At 36.7% G+C, this 19,120-nt stretch overlaps 1 pseudogene; it reads right to left on the bottom strand.

The window, feature by feature from the left end:
* Positions 1-281: 281 nt before the first annotated feature.
* Positions 282-1,136, bottom strand: LOC149246487 (cytochrome P450 85A1 pseudogene; annotated as a pseudogene).
* Positions 1,137-19,120: the final 17,984 nt, after the last annotated feature.

Genomic DNA, 19,120 nt, shown 5'->3' with positions numbered 1-19,120 from the left:
CTTCTCCTTCACATCCTGGGTGGAAAACTGGGTCATATGTCAAGTCAGACTCTAAACTGGGCAAAAAATAACACTGAGATTTATTACTTAAATGGCTACAGCTTCTGGGCAGATTAACTGATCCCCTTCCTGAATGTTCTTTTAAAGGTCTATAAGATGCATTCATCTCTGCAATTACATGTCCGATATGTTGGTAACAGCCTCTTGAGAATAATACGCATGCATAACAAGGCTGTGAGTATCAACAAAATCCTTTGAATACCTGCCACACACAATGCAACTTAGAGAACCAGACTTCCCCTGCTTCTGGTATTTTTTCCTCCGTTCTGAATTGCTAGGTGTTCTTCTCTAAACTCTCGGAGAGCCTCGGGACTGTCATGGAGATACTTGACAGCCATCATGGTTGTGGTGGAAACTGTTTCGTAGCCAGCATTGATAATAGATATTAGTAAATCGAAGATCTGTTCATCTGTGAGCTTGCAATTAGCAGATGCGCCATCTGCTTCTTCTTCTTTGTCATTGAGAAGCATTGCAATCATATCATTATAAGTGTCCATGGAAGCCCTCCTTTCCTTGAGCACTTCTCTCAACATTCTCAAGATATTTTCCCTTGCCTGGAAACCACGTTTGTAGCTGGTACCAGGAAGATTTATAGGCATGGAAATGGTTCCTTCCACGAGTTTACAGAATTCTGACAAAAATGCCTCTGCCTTCGGACCAGACTTGATACTCATTACCCGCTGTAAAGACAAAAGCAAAACCATCTCTTTAGTTTTGTCCTGCAGATTGATTACGCGGTCATTCCAATGTTGCAGATGTATGTCCATGAACTCGTTGATATCAGAAAGCAGGTGGCCTTTGATCATGGAGGGATTGATCAATGCGAGCATGGCTCCTCTCATGGTTTTATGAAGATCGCTTTGAACAGCAGCAATGTTCCATTTTCCCAATAAGTCAAGCATAGACTGCGAGTATCCAGGAATTAGTCCTCGGCCTTCATTCAATAAGATATATCTGTTGAGAGCTGGATCCGTCGATATCACCGTCGGGCATCCTAGAATGTGAGTCTTGAACAAATCTCGATATCTGGCCTTTCTATTTTTGATAAATTGTTGACCATATCTGAGAACATTCATGCTATGTGTTGTCAGGATAACTGTTGTTATTCAATTTGCGTTATAATCATGGGCAATGACATATGGCACACAGAGTGCTGTCAAAAGCTTCATGAATATTGATAACAGAATTTGGCGAAGCACCCATAATCCACGTAAGCAAGAAAACCCATCTGCTTTGACCTGCTCGAACTTTATTCGTCAGCTGTCATATGTAAGGAGTGCCATTTGACCCAGCAATATCAATTTTGTCCATATCTTGAGAAAGATAAGCCTAAAAGCCTAATCCTGATAGAGAAGAAAAACTTGACTTTCATCCGCAGGAACCTACAAAGGGACTAACACCAAACCTTTATAACAAAAAAAATCGATGTTCAGAATTTAAAATATTTTCCTTGAGTGATAACAGACTCAAGATAATTGGAGTAAGTAGGATAAAGTGCCTTGAGAAAAGCGATAAGAGGAATATCCAATTCAACCTTAGTGGATTTGATATCATGCATTATAGACTTTACTTCAGATGCAAAAGTAACAGGATCATTATTTTGTAGTTCAAGAGTGAAGAGTTTAATCATGAGTTGAACAACTTCAAGTGCAGAATGTGAGTCATAGAGTTCTTTCAGCTTTTGTAAGGTTTCAAAAGCAGTTGAAAATGGCGAAATATGGTGACTCACCTCTTCATTTACAGATGCTGCAATTAATGTGTAAGCTTTGTTGTTCTTGTTTTCCCAAATGACGAGCTCTTTGTCTACTGCGCAGACTGTTCAGTCAGTTTCCTGCCTATATTCTGCCTGGTTACCTGAAACCTGCTCCAGGCAGTGTCATATACATTTTTGATATTGTATGCGTTTTTTTTTAATTTGTTGACCCGTTGTCATATGCATTTTTCACATCTCCACCCTCTATCCCTCTGTCAAGAGATATGGTCTGACTTGGTGTGAACGTTGGTGTGTGAATGCTGAAAGCTGGTGCTATTCATTTTTATTTTTTTATGTAGAAAAGCGTAACCGCAACTGGCAGTCCAAGCTTATGGTGAACCGTCAAAAGTTTCTTCTCACGTCTTGTAAAATCCTGCACTTTCTGGGTGTCACCTAAGTCTACCATGTCTATGGTATCACACCTTCTGGAATCACACCTTTGTAACATATTTTAAAGTACGCAGTCCGCTGGGTTTTCCATACTCAAGCGTTATGGCGTACCACGCATCATCTGGGAAATCTAGAAACTTTCCTGAGAAGAAACTGCTTACGGTATTTCGCACCCTCGGCTTCTCACGTTGTATTGGAAACCTGAGCTCGTGTGCACCAGAGAAATAAGTGGTTGGTGAATTGTTGACAGCGTCCATCCTGGTTGATTGGCGAAAGGATCACGAATATCTGAGTTAAGTAATGATGCGCAGGAGGTATCTGAATAGTAATGTGCGCCTGAGTCTGCTGCGTGAATGATGTTGGTATATATGTTGAAGTTTTTTGGCATACATGTTGAAGTTTTTGGCATATAACGTTGGCATATACTTTGAAGTTTTTGGTATATACGTTGAAGTCTTTTTGGCATATAAAATGTGTTAAAAGCCACGCGTTGAATGTACTATTGAACGTTGTTTAACACATGGCAGTATATTGAGCCATTTTTGGTATGTTGTACATGGTGGGTGTTGAATATTGAACTTTTTTGGTACACGACGCCACTCTGATGAAGCGTTGTCCTATAATGTATATGTGAGTTGAGCCTTGATGTTGTGCATGTTTTAAAATCGCCTTTGTGTGTTAAATTTTTTTTGAAGGGCTACACTGGGTGATCAATGTAAAAAAAGAAGAAGCCGATATATAGTTTGAATAGTGCCAATATATATGTCTTGGGTATTGACATTTGACGTCAGTTGAGTTTATTGTCCAGTCATATTAGAACTACTTTTTTCCCATTAAGAGTAAAAGTTTTGCAGCAGAAGTTTTTTTGTTACAGTATGCATTCAATCATATCCATCGTGGGAATAGTTCTCATTGGCAAGGAGAACTATCCTGAGTGGTCCTGGATGATAAAACACACTCTCATTTTCAATGAGTTGTGGAAGGAGTGTGTGTTGGAGATGGAGACAAAGAGCCAGAACAGCCTACCTTAGACAAATAGCTCATCATTTGGGAAAACAAGAACAGCAAAGCTTACGCATTAATCGCAACATTTGTAAATGAAGAGGTGAGTCGCCATATTTCGCCATTTTCAACTACTTTTGAAGCCTTACAAAAGCTGAAAGAACTCTATCACTCACATTCTACACTTGAAGTTGTTCAACTCATGATTAGGTGTCAACAATATTCTTTGAGAATTTGGAATATTGTTGACACCCAATCTTGATGATTAGGTGTCAACAATATTCTTTGAGAATTTGGACTTTGACTAGGACTAATCGCCATAAGTCAAGTACATTAATCCAAGATAAGAATAGTCATGAGGATTGACATTTCCTGGTGTCAAATATTATGATAGTGGATTAGGAAATGATCATGTGAGGGCATACCTGGTGAACATCCTGGTGGGGTAAGTGCCTAGAGAGGTAGTGGTGTCCAAATTTATGCCTCCCAACATTGTGCTCTAATCTAATGGAGAGATAAACTTGTTAGTCAAGGCCTTACTATTTTGACAATTTTGGCTATGATGATGTAAATCATCATTGATGCTTGTCAATCCAGATCCCTTCTTATATGAATATTTCAACTTGAGAGTACTTTTTTGTCTCATTGTGAGTACCTCCCTAGTTTAGAGGGAGGGTCATCATCTTCATTGTCGCCATCATCACCACCATCAATGTCATCATTATTGTCATCATTTCATTATCGTCATAATCACCATTCATGTATTCATCATCATCATCATCATGACTATGGATATTGTAATCAATTTTTCATAATTATAGGCATCATAAGAAATATCATCAACTTAAAAATGTTACGAGTGCTCAAAAATGGTTGTTAGGACACATGATATATGCAAGAAAAATAATAACTTTATTTTTTAGAGATGATCGATTATCATCATCATTACTACCATTATCATCGTCATTATAATTGTCGTCATCCCCATCATCATAACTAATATAATTTTTATCATAATTGTTTTCATCTTCATCATGAACATCATAATCATCATTCATGCCATTATTGTTCTTGATGATGACCAAGATGAAAATAATGATAATGATGATCAGATGATGATGACTTGGAAGATGATGCCAAAGATAATTATTATGATTTTGACCATGACAACATTTAAAAATTGGGAAGAATGGCGAAGGTCATTAGCATCATCATCATCATTGTCATTGTAACTCCCATTGTCTTTGTCATCATTGTCATTATCATAACAATCACAATTCATGTCATCGTCATCATCTTCATTATCATCATCGTTATAATTATTGACATTGTCATCAATTGTTCATAATTTTAAATGTCATAAGAAATATCATCAATGCAAAAAATATGATGTGTGTTGGAAAAGGGATGCAAAAGTGAACCAAAAAAATAGGGGTAAAAATAGACGTAAATTTGGATGAAGAGTGGACACAACATAAGTAGATGCAGAACAAGACAGAAAAATTGACACAAAAGTGGATGAAAAATTATATGCAATAGTTGATGCAAACTTGAACACAAAATAGGATTCAAACATGGATGAAAAAGTGGAAGAAAACATGGGCACAATAGTAGGCATAAAACTTAGCATGAATTGTGGTGAAACAAATGTGGATACTACAATGAATGTAAAAAAAAAAGACACAAACTTGAATGCAAAAAGGAGGAAAAATTGGATGAAAAAAGGGATGTAAACATGGGCCAAACATGGGTGCAATAGTGAACACAAAATTAGTTGCAAAATTGGACGAATCAAAAGTGGATGTAAAAGCATATTCGAAATGGGATGCAAAAAACATAAACAATATTTGATGCAAACTTGGACACAAAAGAGGATGAAAATGTGGATGCAATAGTGGAAGAAAATGTGGGTTGCAATGATAGGCATAAGATATGGCACAAATCATAGCACAAAAAAAGTGGATGAGAAAGTGGATGTAATAATAGACAACAAAAAAAAGATGCAAACTTAGATGCAAGACAAGATGCTATAAGGGATGTAAAAGTGGATGCAAACACGGGTGCAACATGAGAAACAAAATTGGATGCAAAATATGGATGCAATGGAAGTACATGCAAAAGAAGATACAAAATGAGATGCAAAACCCAACACAAAAGTGGATGCAAAAATAGATGCAATGTTTTATGCAAAAGAGGATGCGAAGATGGATGCAAAATTGGAAGAAAACGTGGGTACAACAATAAGTACAAAACATGGCACAAATTGTGTCACAACAAAAGTGGATGTAATGATAGATGCTAAAAAACAAGCAAATGAAGATGAAAAATAGGATGCAAAAAGGGATGTAAAAGTGGGCGTAAACATGGGTGCAACAATGGATGTAAAATATGATGCAAAAGTTGATGCAACAAAATTCTATGAAAAAGTAGATGCAATACGAGACACAAAACATGATGCAAATCTTGACACAAAAGTGGATATAAAAAGGGATTAAAAATAGATGTAAAAGTTGATGAAAACCTAGATGTATATGAGGATGCAATCGTGGATGCAAATTTAGAAACAAAAAAGGGTGCAAAGGGAGGTGTCAAACTAGGTGCAAATTATGGCACAAGAAAAATGGATGCAATAGTGGACACAATAACAAATGAAAAAGAGGATGTAAATATGGATTCAAACAAGATGTAAAAGTCAATGCAACAAAAGTAGATGCAAAATTAGATGCAAAAACTAGACACAAACCTCGATGCAAAACTTGGCACAAAGGGGATGCAAAAAAAATGCAAAAATGGATGCAAAAAATGATTTAAAAGATGATGCAAAAGAGGATGCAAGAGATGATGCAAAAGTTTATGCAAGTGTAGGCACAAAAAGTGGATGCAATAGAGGATGAAAAAGATGGTGAAACAAAATTAGGTGCCAAACTTGATGCAAAACATGGTGCAAAGGATGGCACAAAACTTGGAATAAAACGTGGCATAAAACTTGGTGTAAAATTTGGTGCAAAACCTATTACAATACCTAGTGCTAAACTTGATGTAAGACTTGGTGCAAAACTCGGTGAAAACTTTGCATCAATTTTTGCACCATATTTGATAAATGGACACAAATAGCACCAAAAATGGTCTGTAGATGCCAAAAAGGAAGCAAAAAGGGATGCTAATCACAGGGTTTTGTTGTAGTGAATTTCTCCTATCAGGTTTTCAGAGTGGGTGTCTAATTTATCACCTACTAGGAAGAAAACTGGAGAAATTAGATTATGTGTTGATTTAAGAAATGTAAATAAGGTTTCTTTGAAGGACAATTACCCTTTACCTAAGATGGATCATATTTTACAAAGGGTAGTAGGTGCCTCTAGGATTTCACTTTTGGATGGGTTCTCAGGCTATAACCAGATTTTGGTTCACCCTAATGACCAAGAAAAAATTGCTTTTACAACACCATGGGGCACATTCAAGTATGTCAAAATTCCATTTGGACTTAAAAATGTAGGGGCAACCTTCCAAAGAGCGATGGACATAGCATTTGCAAAAGAAATTCATGATTTCTTGGTTACATATCTAGATGACCTGACTGTTTTTTCTAAATCAGATTAGCAACATTTGGATCATCTAGAACAAGTATTTTTGAAATGCAAAAAATATGGTATTTCTCTAAATCCTAAGAAGTTCTTATTTGGTCTAGAGGAAGGCAAACTCTTCGGCCATATCATTTCCAAAGATGGCATTAGAATTGATCCTGCTAGAATAGAAGCCATTCTGCAAATACCCCACCCCAGAAATGTCAAAGAACTTCAAGCTTTCTTAGGAAAGATTAAATTTTTAAGAAGATTTATATCTAACTTAGCTGAATTAATTAGATTACTTAATAATATGTTGAAAAAGGATTCAAAAGTTAAATGTATGGTAGAAGCCAAACAAGCATTTGAAGAAATTAAAATGACTTTGACTAGAACACGAGTCTTTACAAGTCCAAAGTTTGATAAAGACTTCATAATATTTTCATTTGCATCAGAACACACCATAGTAGCTGTTTTACTACAAAAGGATGATCAAGGATGTGAAAAACCCATAGCCTTATTTAGTAAAGCACTTAGGGATGCTCCATTAAAATGCAAAATCATGGAAAAACAAGCTTATTCACTTGTGAAAGCTATTAAAGACTTTAGAGTCTACATATTGTACTCCCATGTAATAGCCTATGTACCAAATGATGTTGTCAAAAACATCTTGACCCAAGATGGAATTGAAGGCAAACAGGGTAAATGGATAGCGACTTATTAGAGTATGATATTGAAATAAAACCTACAAAGCTTATAAAAGGACAGGGAATGGCTAAACTCATGACTGAAACAAATTGTCAAGCCCTGGATATTAATGAACTGGATAATGAATAGGAGATGGCAACTCCACAAATCGGCCAAGCCTTCGTAGATTCACCTTGGTATGTTGATATAACTTATGTATTATTAAACCTGCAAGCTCCTCCAGGGTTATCTAGAACAAAGAAAATGTTTTTAAAGATGAAAGCTTCAAAATTTTGTATTTTATATAATGCTCTCTTTTGGAAAAATCATGAAGATATTCTATTAAATTGTTTAGTAAAAGAAGAAGCTGACAGGGTTCTCAAAGAATTTCATGCAGGGGATTGTGGTGGACACCTTTACTAGAAATCAACTATAGACAAAATCCTAAGGGCTGGATTTTATTGGGCAATCTTGTTCGCTGATTTAAAGAAATTTGTCACTGCTTGCCATAAATGTCAAATTTTTGAAGGCAAGAGAAAATTATTACCTTTACCCCTGAGGCCTATTTCCACTGAAAAACCATTCTAACAATGGGGCCTGGACTTCATTGGGAAAATCCATCCTCCCTCTTCTAGCCAACATAAATGGATTCTCACTGCCACAGACTATTTCACCAAATGGATAGAAGCCACTCCTTCCAGACAAGCCAATGACGCAGTTATTATGGGATTCTTAGAAACCAACATATTGTCTAGATTTGGCTGTCCTGAAAAGATCATAACTCATAATGCTGTTGCTTTCAAATCCAAGAAAATGATAAGTTTCTGTAACAAATATCATATCACTTTGGGTCATTCCACAGCCTATTGCCCATAAGGTAATGGTCTAGTTGAGTCCTCCAACAAAAGCCTAATTAATATTATTAAGAAATTATTGGAAGAGAACAAGAAAAATTGGCACAAGAAACTTACTAATACACTATGGGCGGACAGACTCACTACCAAGAAATCTATTGGAACAAGTCCTTATGAATTAGTCTATGGCATGGAGGCTATATTTCCTTCATCTTTAGGAGTTCCTATAATGAAATTACTTCAAGAAGCTCAAGTGGAGCCTAATGATATTCAAAGGAGGATTAACCAGACCATCCATTTGCAGCAGACCAGAGAAGAAGTGTATCAAAGATCCCAAGTATTACAAGAGAAACTTAAGAAAATATTTGATAAAATAACCAAGGCAGAAGATTTCTACCTTGGAGACAAAGTTCTAAGGTGGGATTCCAAGAGAGAGGATAAGGGAAAATATGGGAAGTTTGACTTTCTATGGAAATGACCTTTTATTATCCAAGCCTTACAAGGGAACAATACTTACTTTTTAAATAACCTGGATGGTACAGAAACAGAAGAAGGGCCAGTTAATGGTCGGATGCTGAAACATTACTTTGATCCAACTGTTTAAATGTATTCTGATTTTAACACATACATACTATATCCTTGGTAATGTCATAGTTTGGATTGGATATTAACTTGCTGAAGTTGAAGATCGAAGAGAAGGCCCCAAGCTTCACAAGTGATACTATCATACTTACAATAAAGCAACCAGCAGAAGGAGATTTCAAAGCATAGTCAAAGTCATTCAGAAGGCAATCTAACCTGTTGTTCTTCACTTTCCACCAGGAAAAGCCATCCCCAAATGGAGCCAGTGTTATGCTCCTATACCAATAGGTGTAATATTTCATGATTGAATTGATGAGATCTATAATATGTTCACACCTTTTCTTGTTGCAAAGGTTTTCCATATTTTCAAAAAATTAAAAAAAATTAAAAAAATGTAAAGAGGGTATACCCTAAAAGAAAAATCAAAGGGTAAAAAGAATAAAATGGTCAAAAAATAAGAAAAAATGAATTCCAAACAAAAATAGACTAGGAAAGTGTGCAAGTCTAAATGCCACTACTATTCCATTTTCTGTAATAAGAAAGTGTGTACAACTTGTTAAACTTATGCCACAATTGATGAAGAGTCAAACTTTTTAAACTTGGCTCATTCATTTTTTAGATTTCATGCTGTAGAGATAGAGAATAAAATCTAACCAAACTGTTTAATCTTGGCAGATAAGTAGATAGGTAGAGTAAATAAAAGGGAGCTCAACAGTGTAATCTGAGCTCTTCGATGTAATAAGTGCAGACTTAGGTAGGCTTGCTATGTAAAGAAAAAGAAGATTGATAAGGGTTTTCCAATCTAAGTGCACCCAAATGAAGAAGAAAAAATGTCAGGCTAAAGTAGGTAGGGTAGGTAGATGGTGTTGCAGAATGATACTAGTGATGGATCATGTCTCTAAATGTGGTAACTTTTACTTTTATCACAAGTGCAAGACAAACATTATACTTAATTCAGTTCAAGCAAGACAAGGTCAAATAACTAACTTCCATCCACATTTTTCCCTAAAGATTTCAAGAATTCCCCCTAAAGTATTAAGGTCTTTGAAAATTAAAGGGGCTCAGAGCATTTCTCTGACTTTTTGAGGGACTGGAACCTCGGCTCAATGATTTAAGAGCCTAAGTACTTAGAATCATCCATAAACCATTCATTTGATTTCATAAACTCATTTCCTAAGTAAAAATCCTACTTTACTTAGGAAAATACACAATATCACCTAAAAAACCCCTTTTTCCACTTAAAGCCTAAGTTTAAATGTATATCTGAAATGTTTTAACTTAGCGCTTTCATTTCATTTGTCATATTAACTTCTTACTTATATTATATAGCTCCTGAAGAAATTTACTCCATCCCATAATATGTAAATATAAATAAAAATACCCAAAATCTTATATATCCCGCCCCTAGTTGAATACGACCATCATCAACATTTAAAATAGGATTAATGAATTAATCTGTAATTCATTAAGAATCTTAATTCCCCACTGCACAAAAAGGGATTAGTTAACCCTCTTGGTTAACTAATAACCTACTTATCCATTCGCAATCACCCCGGTATAGTTAGCTAGTTGTTAAATATACTAGGCCCGCCACGGTAAAGCCCTGCCATATCCCTTGCCCGTCTGTCGTCTGATCACTCCCCGATCATCCAACGACCGATATCAATATCATGCCCCCACTAATGACTGCACTTTAATATGTGATCAACAAGCGGTTTTTTGCCCGTACCTCTGCCACATGTCGTGCAATCCATATGATCGCTCGCCCTTGGTCCAAAACTGCCCAGCCCCAAAAGCGGTGCGATCGCGTACCGCTTACCGCCCTCCATAAAACGACAAAATGTCTTTTCCCGCTGACAACACACGCCCGATAATCCAAAAAACCCCGCCAACCTCAGTTTTGTTAAATAAAACGAACAAAAGTCTTTTTCATTTTTATGTGTTGTGAATTGTGTTCCCATAAAAAACAACATCCAAGTCAACTGTTCTAGCTTCCCAACCACCACCTAATCAGAAAATCTACAACGACGCATTCCGTAGCCTGTCATCCAACCTTCCATTGTACTGTTTACTTCCTTCATACAAGTATTTATCAAGTCTACCCTGAAACCCTGTAATTTCGGTTTTCTACCTAAAATTCTATAAGAAAGGGCCAAATTCAGTTCTAGGACAATTTGTGGTTGTCATAAAAAGTTCCCAAACCTGTTGTTTGGTCTATTTTCTCACAGAAAGTCTAAATTCCATTTTCAATCCACAAGAACCAAAGATGGAAACCCCTATATCCCTCAATGTCGCACCCATGAACGCTCCTCACAAAGACTTAGATTATCTACCTCTGGCCAGTAAAGATTTTTAGATAAAAGACTTGTCTGGTGATAGTAACCATCTTCAGGTATTCTACAAAGCCAAAGATAGTCATCTGAATAAGTCTGACATTTTTGGACTGTGGGAATCTAACCTTCCCATGTATTTCCTCCCCTCAGTCCATGTTTTCCCAGACATAATTCATCAATGTTGTGCTAATTATGATCCCAACCATAGAGCTGTTATGTCCCCATTCCAAACTGTCCTTTTTCCCATAACTGCTAAATCCATCAACGAAATGTTGCAATTCCACTCCAGTCAACCCCTCACTCCTATTTCCATGGGATATTTACTTGAAAAAGCATCTCAGTTGTCCCAATCAGAAGTGAGCCATATTGGTCAAACCTTCATGTTACCAAAGCACCAGCCCAAAGGTCCACCTCCTTATCTACAGACTTTCTTCACTGAAACTGGAAGACTCATTGTTGATATGATAGCCCTGATTATGGGGTTTAACTCTAGTGAATATGTTGATGATATCACCCTAGTGTTACTAGGGTGATATCTAGGAAAGCCCCCTGCTGTCAGATATGACTATGCCACCTATATTGCCAACAAAATCCATGACCAATTCCTGAATTTGGAAAGGGAAGGAGTTTTCAAATATACCTCTTTCATATACCATCTTATGTTATGTTATTAGTCAGATAACTTCCCTTTCCCTATTAAGAAACTTGACACTAAAGCAAATCCAAGGTCCATTATCTTTTGGAGTTCAATCTTTCATAATACCAGTGAGTCCCCTTACACTTATAATGAGTTCATAGACTTATTTATACATCCAGCAACCACTCCGTTGATAGGAGTTTCCCCTCTTAGGATTAATGGTGACATGAAGAAAATTCTCCAGCTCTCTAAGCAATACAAGATAGGTGACTGGTACCTATATAAAAATCACATAGAAATCAGGATGTATGGGTGTGAACTTTGCCCTTTTAAGTTACCCAAGTATGTTCCCATGAGATTATTTGCATTGGAGTATTTCAGATAGATCATAAATGCAGATTTAGTCCATTTTTGTGGTGCCAAGAAGAAAGCTCAACTAAGAATAAGGATCCAGCTAGGCCCTTTTGTCATAAACTCTAGGGATGCATGGAAAGAAGCTGAAAAATTTTTAGAGACCACCTTTTATTATGAAAGAGTTTTAAGTGGGTACCATATGACCCCAATAGCTTCATATGTGACAAAAGGACAAAAAACAGGCTGTCACCTTATATACATCATAGGATCCTAGAAATTGAGCAGTTTGCAAAATTGGATGAATGGATAGAAGGAACCCTAGTAGAAGAGGTTAGTGAACAGGTCAAAATGGAAAATGTTATGAGACATCTGGAGAAAACCCTTGACTTGGATTCTTTTGGGCAGGTACCATTCAAGTTGTCTCAAAAATCAGCAGTTAGCACATCCACTGCTGGAGCTTCTCAATAGCCTCCAAAGGAAGTCAATATACCAGCCATAGGAACATCCAAAGGTAAGGAAGTAGAGACCACAGAATAGCCTACAATGACAAATCAGCTTGGAATTTCCAAAGAACAGGGTCAAGTACCAACTCCTCCAGCTCAAACCAAAGTGGTAGAAAGTCCAATTTTGCAAACTCCTCTAAATGAGGAAAGAAATAAAAAGAGGGATAGGGAAACCACTATCCCCACCAGTGGACCTATAGGACAGCCTGGGACAAAGAGGCAAAGACTAAATTCTCTTTCAGAAGAGGAAATTATTAAAGAAAGTACAAATAGTCAAAGAGTAGAAAGGTTAGTTAGCCAACAAACTTCCCAATTAGGAGGAACATCCAATAGCTCACAGAGGCAGGAGCTAGAAACACAACACAGTGCAGAAGTATCATCCACCAGGCCACAAAGTAAAGAGGCCTTAGATATCAAGAAGACATTCATAGAAATAAAAGCCAAAAATGATCCAGTAAGACTTCAAATTTACAATTAGTATTTGAAAATGGCCCCCACAAACCAGCAGAGATTGATGTCAGCCTATGACATTCAAGAGGGCAAGATGATAATGAGCTACTTCAAGCCAAAGGTGCAACAACCTCAGTCAGCAGTAGATTATATTAGGAAAAATCTGGAAGTCTTGGCTAAGGATATTAATCCTTTGGATTAGATTGAATTTCACAAGCAAACTAGAGAAATGGTCTATTCAACCTTAACCAGTAAAGCATTGATGGCTCACAGGCTACAAAATTCTTTGGATAATACAACTGCCCAGCTGAACTTAGAAAAAGCCTCCTCCCTGGCCAAGGATAACAGAATAAAATCATTAGAATAAATCATCAATGGATTGGGACATGATCCCAAAGATGTAAAAGGTGTAGAAGCACTAATAAAGAAGAAAGAAAAAGAAATTACTGCCTTGAGGAAGTAGCTAAAGCTGCCTCCTTCAAGGCATCCACAGACTATTGAAGTTATAAAGCAGAAATCTGAAGAAGAGATGATGGATCTCCTCTTGAAACTCAATGAAATATTGAATGACACAAAGCAGGCATTAGAAAAAGCACTGAAGGATAGGCAGGGAGAGTCAACCTCTCAGCCTCCTGATGTAATCCCCATAGTCTCAACAGTAGTCCCTTCTACACTTGGAACAACATTAGCTCCAAACATCCCAGTAGCCACAGCAGAGGTGGTCACAGGTACAATAACAACAGAAACAGGACAGGGTAGCAGTGCTAATTTGAGCACTGAAGAATTGAAAAAGGCAATGGAAGAAATGAGACTACAAGTTTCAAAATTAAAATAGGTAAAAGAGAAGTTAGCTAAGGTAGAAAGAAATTATGATATCTCCAAAATAAATGTTGTGGAAAAAATGTGGGAGATCAAAGCATTAGAAAATAAAGTGAAAACATTAGAAAAGGATCTCACTTTTGACAAGCCTCTAGCAGAGATCAAGAAAATTCAGTGGACCAACATCACTCAATCTATAAATGATGTTTGGCCATCCATCCAGGTGATCTTTGAGTAGATTTATTTAGTGAACACGGCACAAGGAGTAATTCAATAGACAAAAGCACAATTAGGACAAATGCCAGATGAAGCCAACTGGCTTATACATTTTTTGAATAATAGAAATAAGGAACAACTAGAAGAACTTGGCATCTCAGACAGGACAGACACTATTTTGGAAATCAAAAGAGTGCTAACCAAGAAAACTTTGATGCAGAATCTAGAGAGAAGATGTCAAGATATGCAGGTGGAAATTAATTCTTTTATGGAGAAGTTCACTATTTTGTGGAATAAAGGGCTACCAAGTCCTTTGGTGATTAACGACAGATTAATGAAGCATATAGATTATGTGGATAAATTGAATAAATATGTTGGAAATCAAGCTAGTTTATCAACAAGTGCATCAAGAACAAAAGCACTCCCCACAGGCCGAGTTCTCTATGACAGCTTAGAGAACTTATTCTATGTTGAGCATGAGATAAAGCACTTGTTCCCAATCCAGCCTACCCTTTTCAGATATACAGAAACTGATGAGACTCTGAGGAAACATCAGAAACACAGATTGCCACAGTAAAAATGGTGGGAAGACATGTGGAAATTTTGTAAATTTATCATTGGTAAAATGTAAATTTTGGGCTATTTACTGTGGTAAGATGAATAAAGGTGAGAAGAGATGAACAAAGGTCAAACAGGTCGAAGTGTATCAGAACAGGTAAAGAGTATCAGTCAAAACAGTGCAGCCAGCATAGAGTTACTAAAGAAGACAACAGCAAGCCAAATAATAGGGCCTACCTCCAACACACTCAGCAAGAAAAGGAACAGCACAACATCAGTTTACCTTTCTCCTATCTTCAAGACTAGTTGTCTCTATTTTCTTGTAAAATATGATTAATCACCCTCTAATCTATCTCACTCTGTTATGAGATATTTTTTGTAAATTTTTTTGTATAAATACCCTCTCAATTAGAGTATTGATGGTGGATTCTTAAACATTGTTGTAATATTGATTATTTTGGAATAAAGTGTTGTTGGACCAACTTTTGTATGGCTTTCTGGATAAAGAATTGATGCAAGGGACTTTCCACAGATTTCTTGAATCAGACACCGGATCAATAAGTTCTCTATACCCTGTGTTTTAAAGTTTACCTTGTTTCTTATATCATATATGTTTCATACATGAATGATAACCAAAAAAGAGTAATTCGGAATAAGCTTGACCGGACTCTGTTTTCAATCATTATTATTCTCTATGTTTTCTTCTGAATTAGAATAAACAGTGAAACCTTGATTTCCCTTGTTTTCTAGTTCATTCACTTTGATTATTATTTAAATAATACTTAACTGCTCTTTATTAGTAATCACTTCAAGTTCCCTTTTTTAAAAGGTTGAAGGATTCTTAACTGTTCTTCACCCATTTTGAAACCATTCCATTTATTCCAAATCTTTGTTTGCTCCCTGTTGACCATCTTGCTCTGTAAAACCATCCTTTTTTAAGAAACCAAGTCCAGTTAAGCCATCTTCTTTGACTCCATTAGCCCAATGGCCTAAACTACTCAGTATTACCCCTTTGCTATTGAATCTCACCACCCAAACTCAAACAAAACTCCTAAACTTCACAACTAGCCTAATATCTTTCAAACAAAGCTAAAATTTAAAGAGAGAACCCTCTCTGGATGCAGATTGGCTAGATTTTTCATCTAAAAGATTGGTTTGTGGTTACCTCGGACCCCTTTCCCCTTCTTACAACTTCTAGGAAAATCTGAGTGATAACACCTTGTTCCTGCCTCGCCTGGCTATCAAGTCTATGTGTCTTGAGCAGTTTTCTTCTTAGCTATCTATTGACGTGTCAGTTTATCCTAATGTGGTCAATATATTTCAATTGAGGGCACCTTTCTCCCTTCATGGATTCAGGATTTTTCACCCTCCCCGCGTTTTTACCGATTGTCCATCCTTGCAATGGGTTTGCCATTTGACTCGTAACCCTCCCTCACCCAGGGGGCATGGGGACAACACCTTATATGAGTTATACTCTATTATTTGGATGAGTCGATGCTTAGTCATCATGACAATGGTAAAACTTCGGTGTTCATCTATATTGATTGATTACTCGAGTCCTAGCATGGACTCTCTCAAAAAGTACTATGCTTAGGTCATCTTGCATGGCTACTTGTGTACATTATTATGTCATTCATTTTTGTGCAGTGTGGTTTTGTGTGTTAGTTTTCAAACAAATTTTTTGTTTACTATGCTTTTCTTGCTTTACATATGTCTGCGACTCCCCATATTAGTTTCACTAATGGTGCTTGTCGTAGTACCCGGAACCTATCATCCGTGGCATGGGCTATTTATGACCCTAACGGTGAGTTGATTGACCTTCAAGGTATTTGTCTAGGCTGCACAACTAACAACATTACAGAATACAATGCGATCATCGAACTATTGTCAGAAGCCATTGCTCTTGACATTAGAGATTTGGCTGTCAACCTGGATTCACAACTTGTCGTCCTTCAACTCAACAGGCAATATTTCGTTAGAAACCCTCAAATATTAAGAATATATCTCTGTATCCATCTATTGGAAAGACATTTTGATTACATTACATATCATTATATCCCTATATGCATGAATATATTGACAGATGCATTAGCTAATTATGTGTTGGATAGACATTTATGAAACATGTGAAAAGATAAAACAAACCATTTGTACCATAGTAGACAAGAAAATATAGCATATATATATGGTGATAATGTTTGATACATCAGAACTCAAAAAAATAATATGTGTATCCAAAATAACATCAGTGGCTCGTGGCCCTCATATATCTATGGCACATAGGCCTCAAAAAATGTAAGTGTTGGAACTAGGAACTAATCAACATGGTACACCTCATGCAACACGAGTCAGCAATCGACAGATCTGATTTGAGACTCCCACCGTGTGTCTCTCGTACTGACGAGGAATGTCTCCTACTCGAGCATACTCTGGGATACCACGAGTCAACCCCTCAAGGTTCCTCGCGATCTCCTCCTCGTTGTCACTCCCTTCCTGATAAGGAGCGATAGCATCAATCGGGCAGGGAGCGTGCCTGGCTATTAGGGACGTCCTAGCAGGCCGCTCTGGTCCAACTTTTGCATTAACAAGAGAAATGTTATAAGCACACATATACCAAAAAACAATTAAAAAATCTCAAAATTAAAAAAAATTGAGTTTTTACCTTCATCGTCAAAATCCTCTCCATCTGGTAAAGGCATGTCCGGATCTCCACGAACGTCGGTGCCACTGTATGGTCAGTCCTCCATGATGATATTCTATCATCATATCCATGCAAAGAATGTAGGTATATATGACATGTACTCACCCCCAGTGATCCTGGGCATCAAGCGAAACCACCTGGCCATCTGCGGATTGCATGGCATAGGAGGATCTACCTCAGTCAGTTGATACTGGAACAATGGCACCTATTCCACGTGTTATCACTCATAATTTTCTCAAGGACAAAGAAATAAATTTCTGAGGTAACCACAAACCAACTTTAGACTCAGGTGCTAGCCCACCTAAGTCCAGAGAGGGCTCTCTCTTTATGATTTAGCTACGTTTGAAAGGAGTTTAGGCCAATATGAATGTTCAATGAGGTTTTTTTGCTTGAGAGTGGTGGGGTTTTGAAACAAATGGGCAAACTAGGCTTTTAGGCCATTGGGCTATGGAGTCAAACAGGGATAATTCACTGGAATAAGTCAAATTGATAAGGTAGGATTTCAACAGGCAAGATAACAGAGTAAAAACAAACTTTGAGGATTGAATGGGTGATAGTTCTGATCAAAACTAGAGGGAAATTAAGAATCCTCAAGTTAGGATCAGAAAGACGAAAGGAAGATAGGTCAACTAGCATAAGGCAATTAAGAATCATATACCAAGGACTTATTAGAGAAAACTACATGGATAGAGGAGCAGTTAAGAATTCCTTTACTGAAATAATTTAGAAGAAAACATATAAATGGTAGATTGTTGATAGCAGAGAGAAAAAATGCTAATTCTGATATACTTTGACTATTTTACCATTTAGATTTCAAATGCATGAAACAATGAAACATATAGAAAACACATAAAATCACAAGGATAGAATACTTATTTGTAATTATACTGCACAGGAATCTGATGAAATGTCCTCAACTTTCATTCCTTTTCCAGCAAAAATCCAAGTTTGAGTACAAAATATTTCTCAGCTTGATAGCATAGATTTACAGAGTTGTTATAGAATCCACACAAAATACTTCAAATGAAGAAGTATTTATACAAATTATAAACTGAAATATCTTGAAAAAATATCAAGATTGGTTTACAAATATCTCAAACTGTTTTACAATAATAGAACTTGAATAAAGGACATTCAAAACTAATGAATCTATTTGGCACTACTTTTATGGATTTATGGTCACAAAGAAGAGAAAGTCGAATTTGATAGCAACTCTTAGTTGATGATGAGGCATCCCAGCCACTAACTGCATCCTTCCTTTGTGCATTCTGCCCCAGAAATTCTGCAAACTTAGGGTCCAATGATACTCTTGTATATCTCAATCAGAGATAGATATGTAAAAATTGAAAGAGGTTATTGTAGATAAGAATAATTTTGATATAAAAATCTCTTAGTTTCCCAAAATTTAGCTCCAATTGTTCACAATATTCTCTGCAAAAATATGTCAAAAACAGGACTTTGTACAAATTGAAAAATAGTTTGTGAAGACATGTACTTATCTCCCTTTCAGTAATACTTGTGTAAAGATGAGAGAGTTTTTTGTAGATTAGCCTTTTAGGAACAAAATTCTCCTCTAGTTTTTCAAAATACATCTTGGCTTGGTCACAATAGTTTCTGCAAAACTATGACTTAAACAGGAAATTTCTGAAGAATGTACCATT

This window comes from Pinus tabuliformis, chromosome 7 (genome assembly GCF_031772625.1).
Source record: "Pinus tabuliformis cultivar Carrire ecotype Pingquan chromosome 7, CPIR1, whole genome shotgun sequence".
NCBI lineage: Eukaryota > Viridiplantae > Streptophyta > Pinopsida > Pinales > Pinaceae > Pinus > Pinus tabuliformis.
The sequence above is the reverse complement of the archived record's forward strand: the minus strand, read 5'-3'. Positions and strand labels throughout refer to the sequence as shown.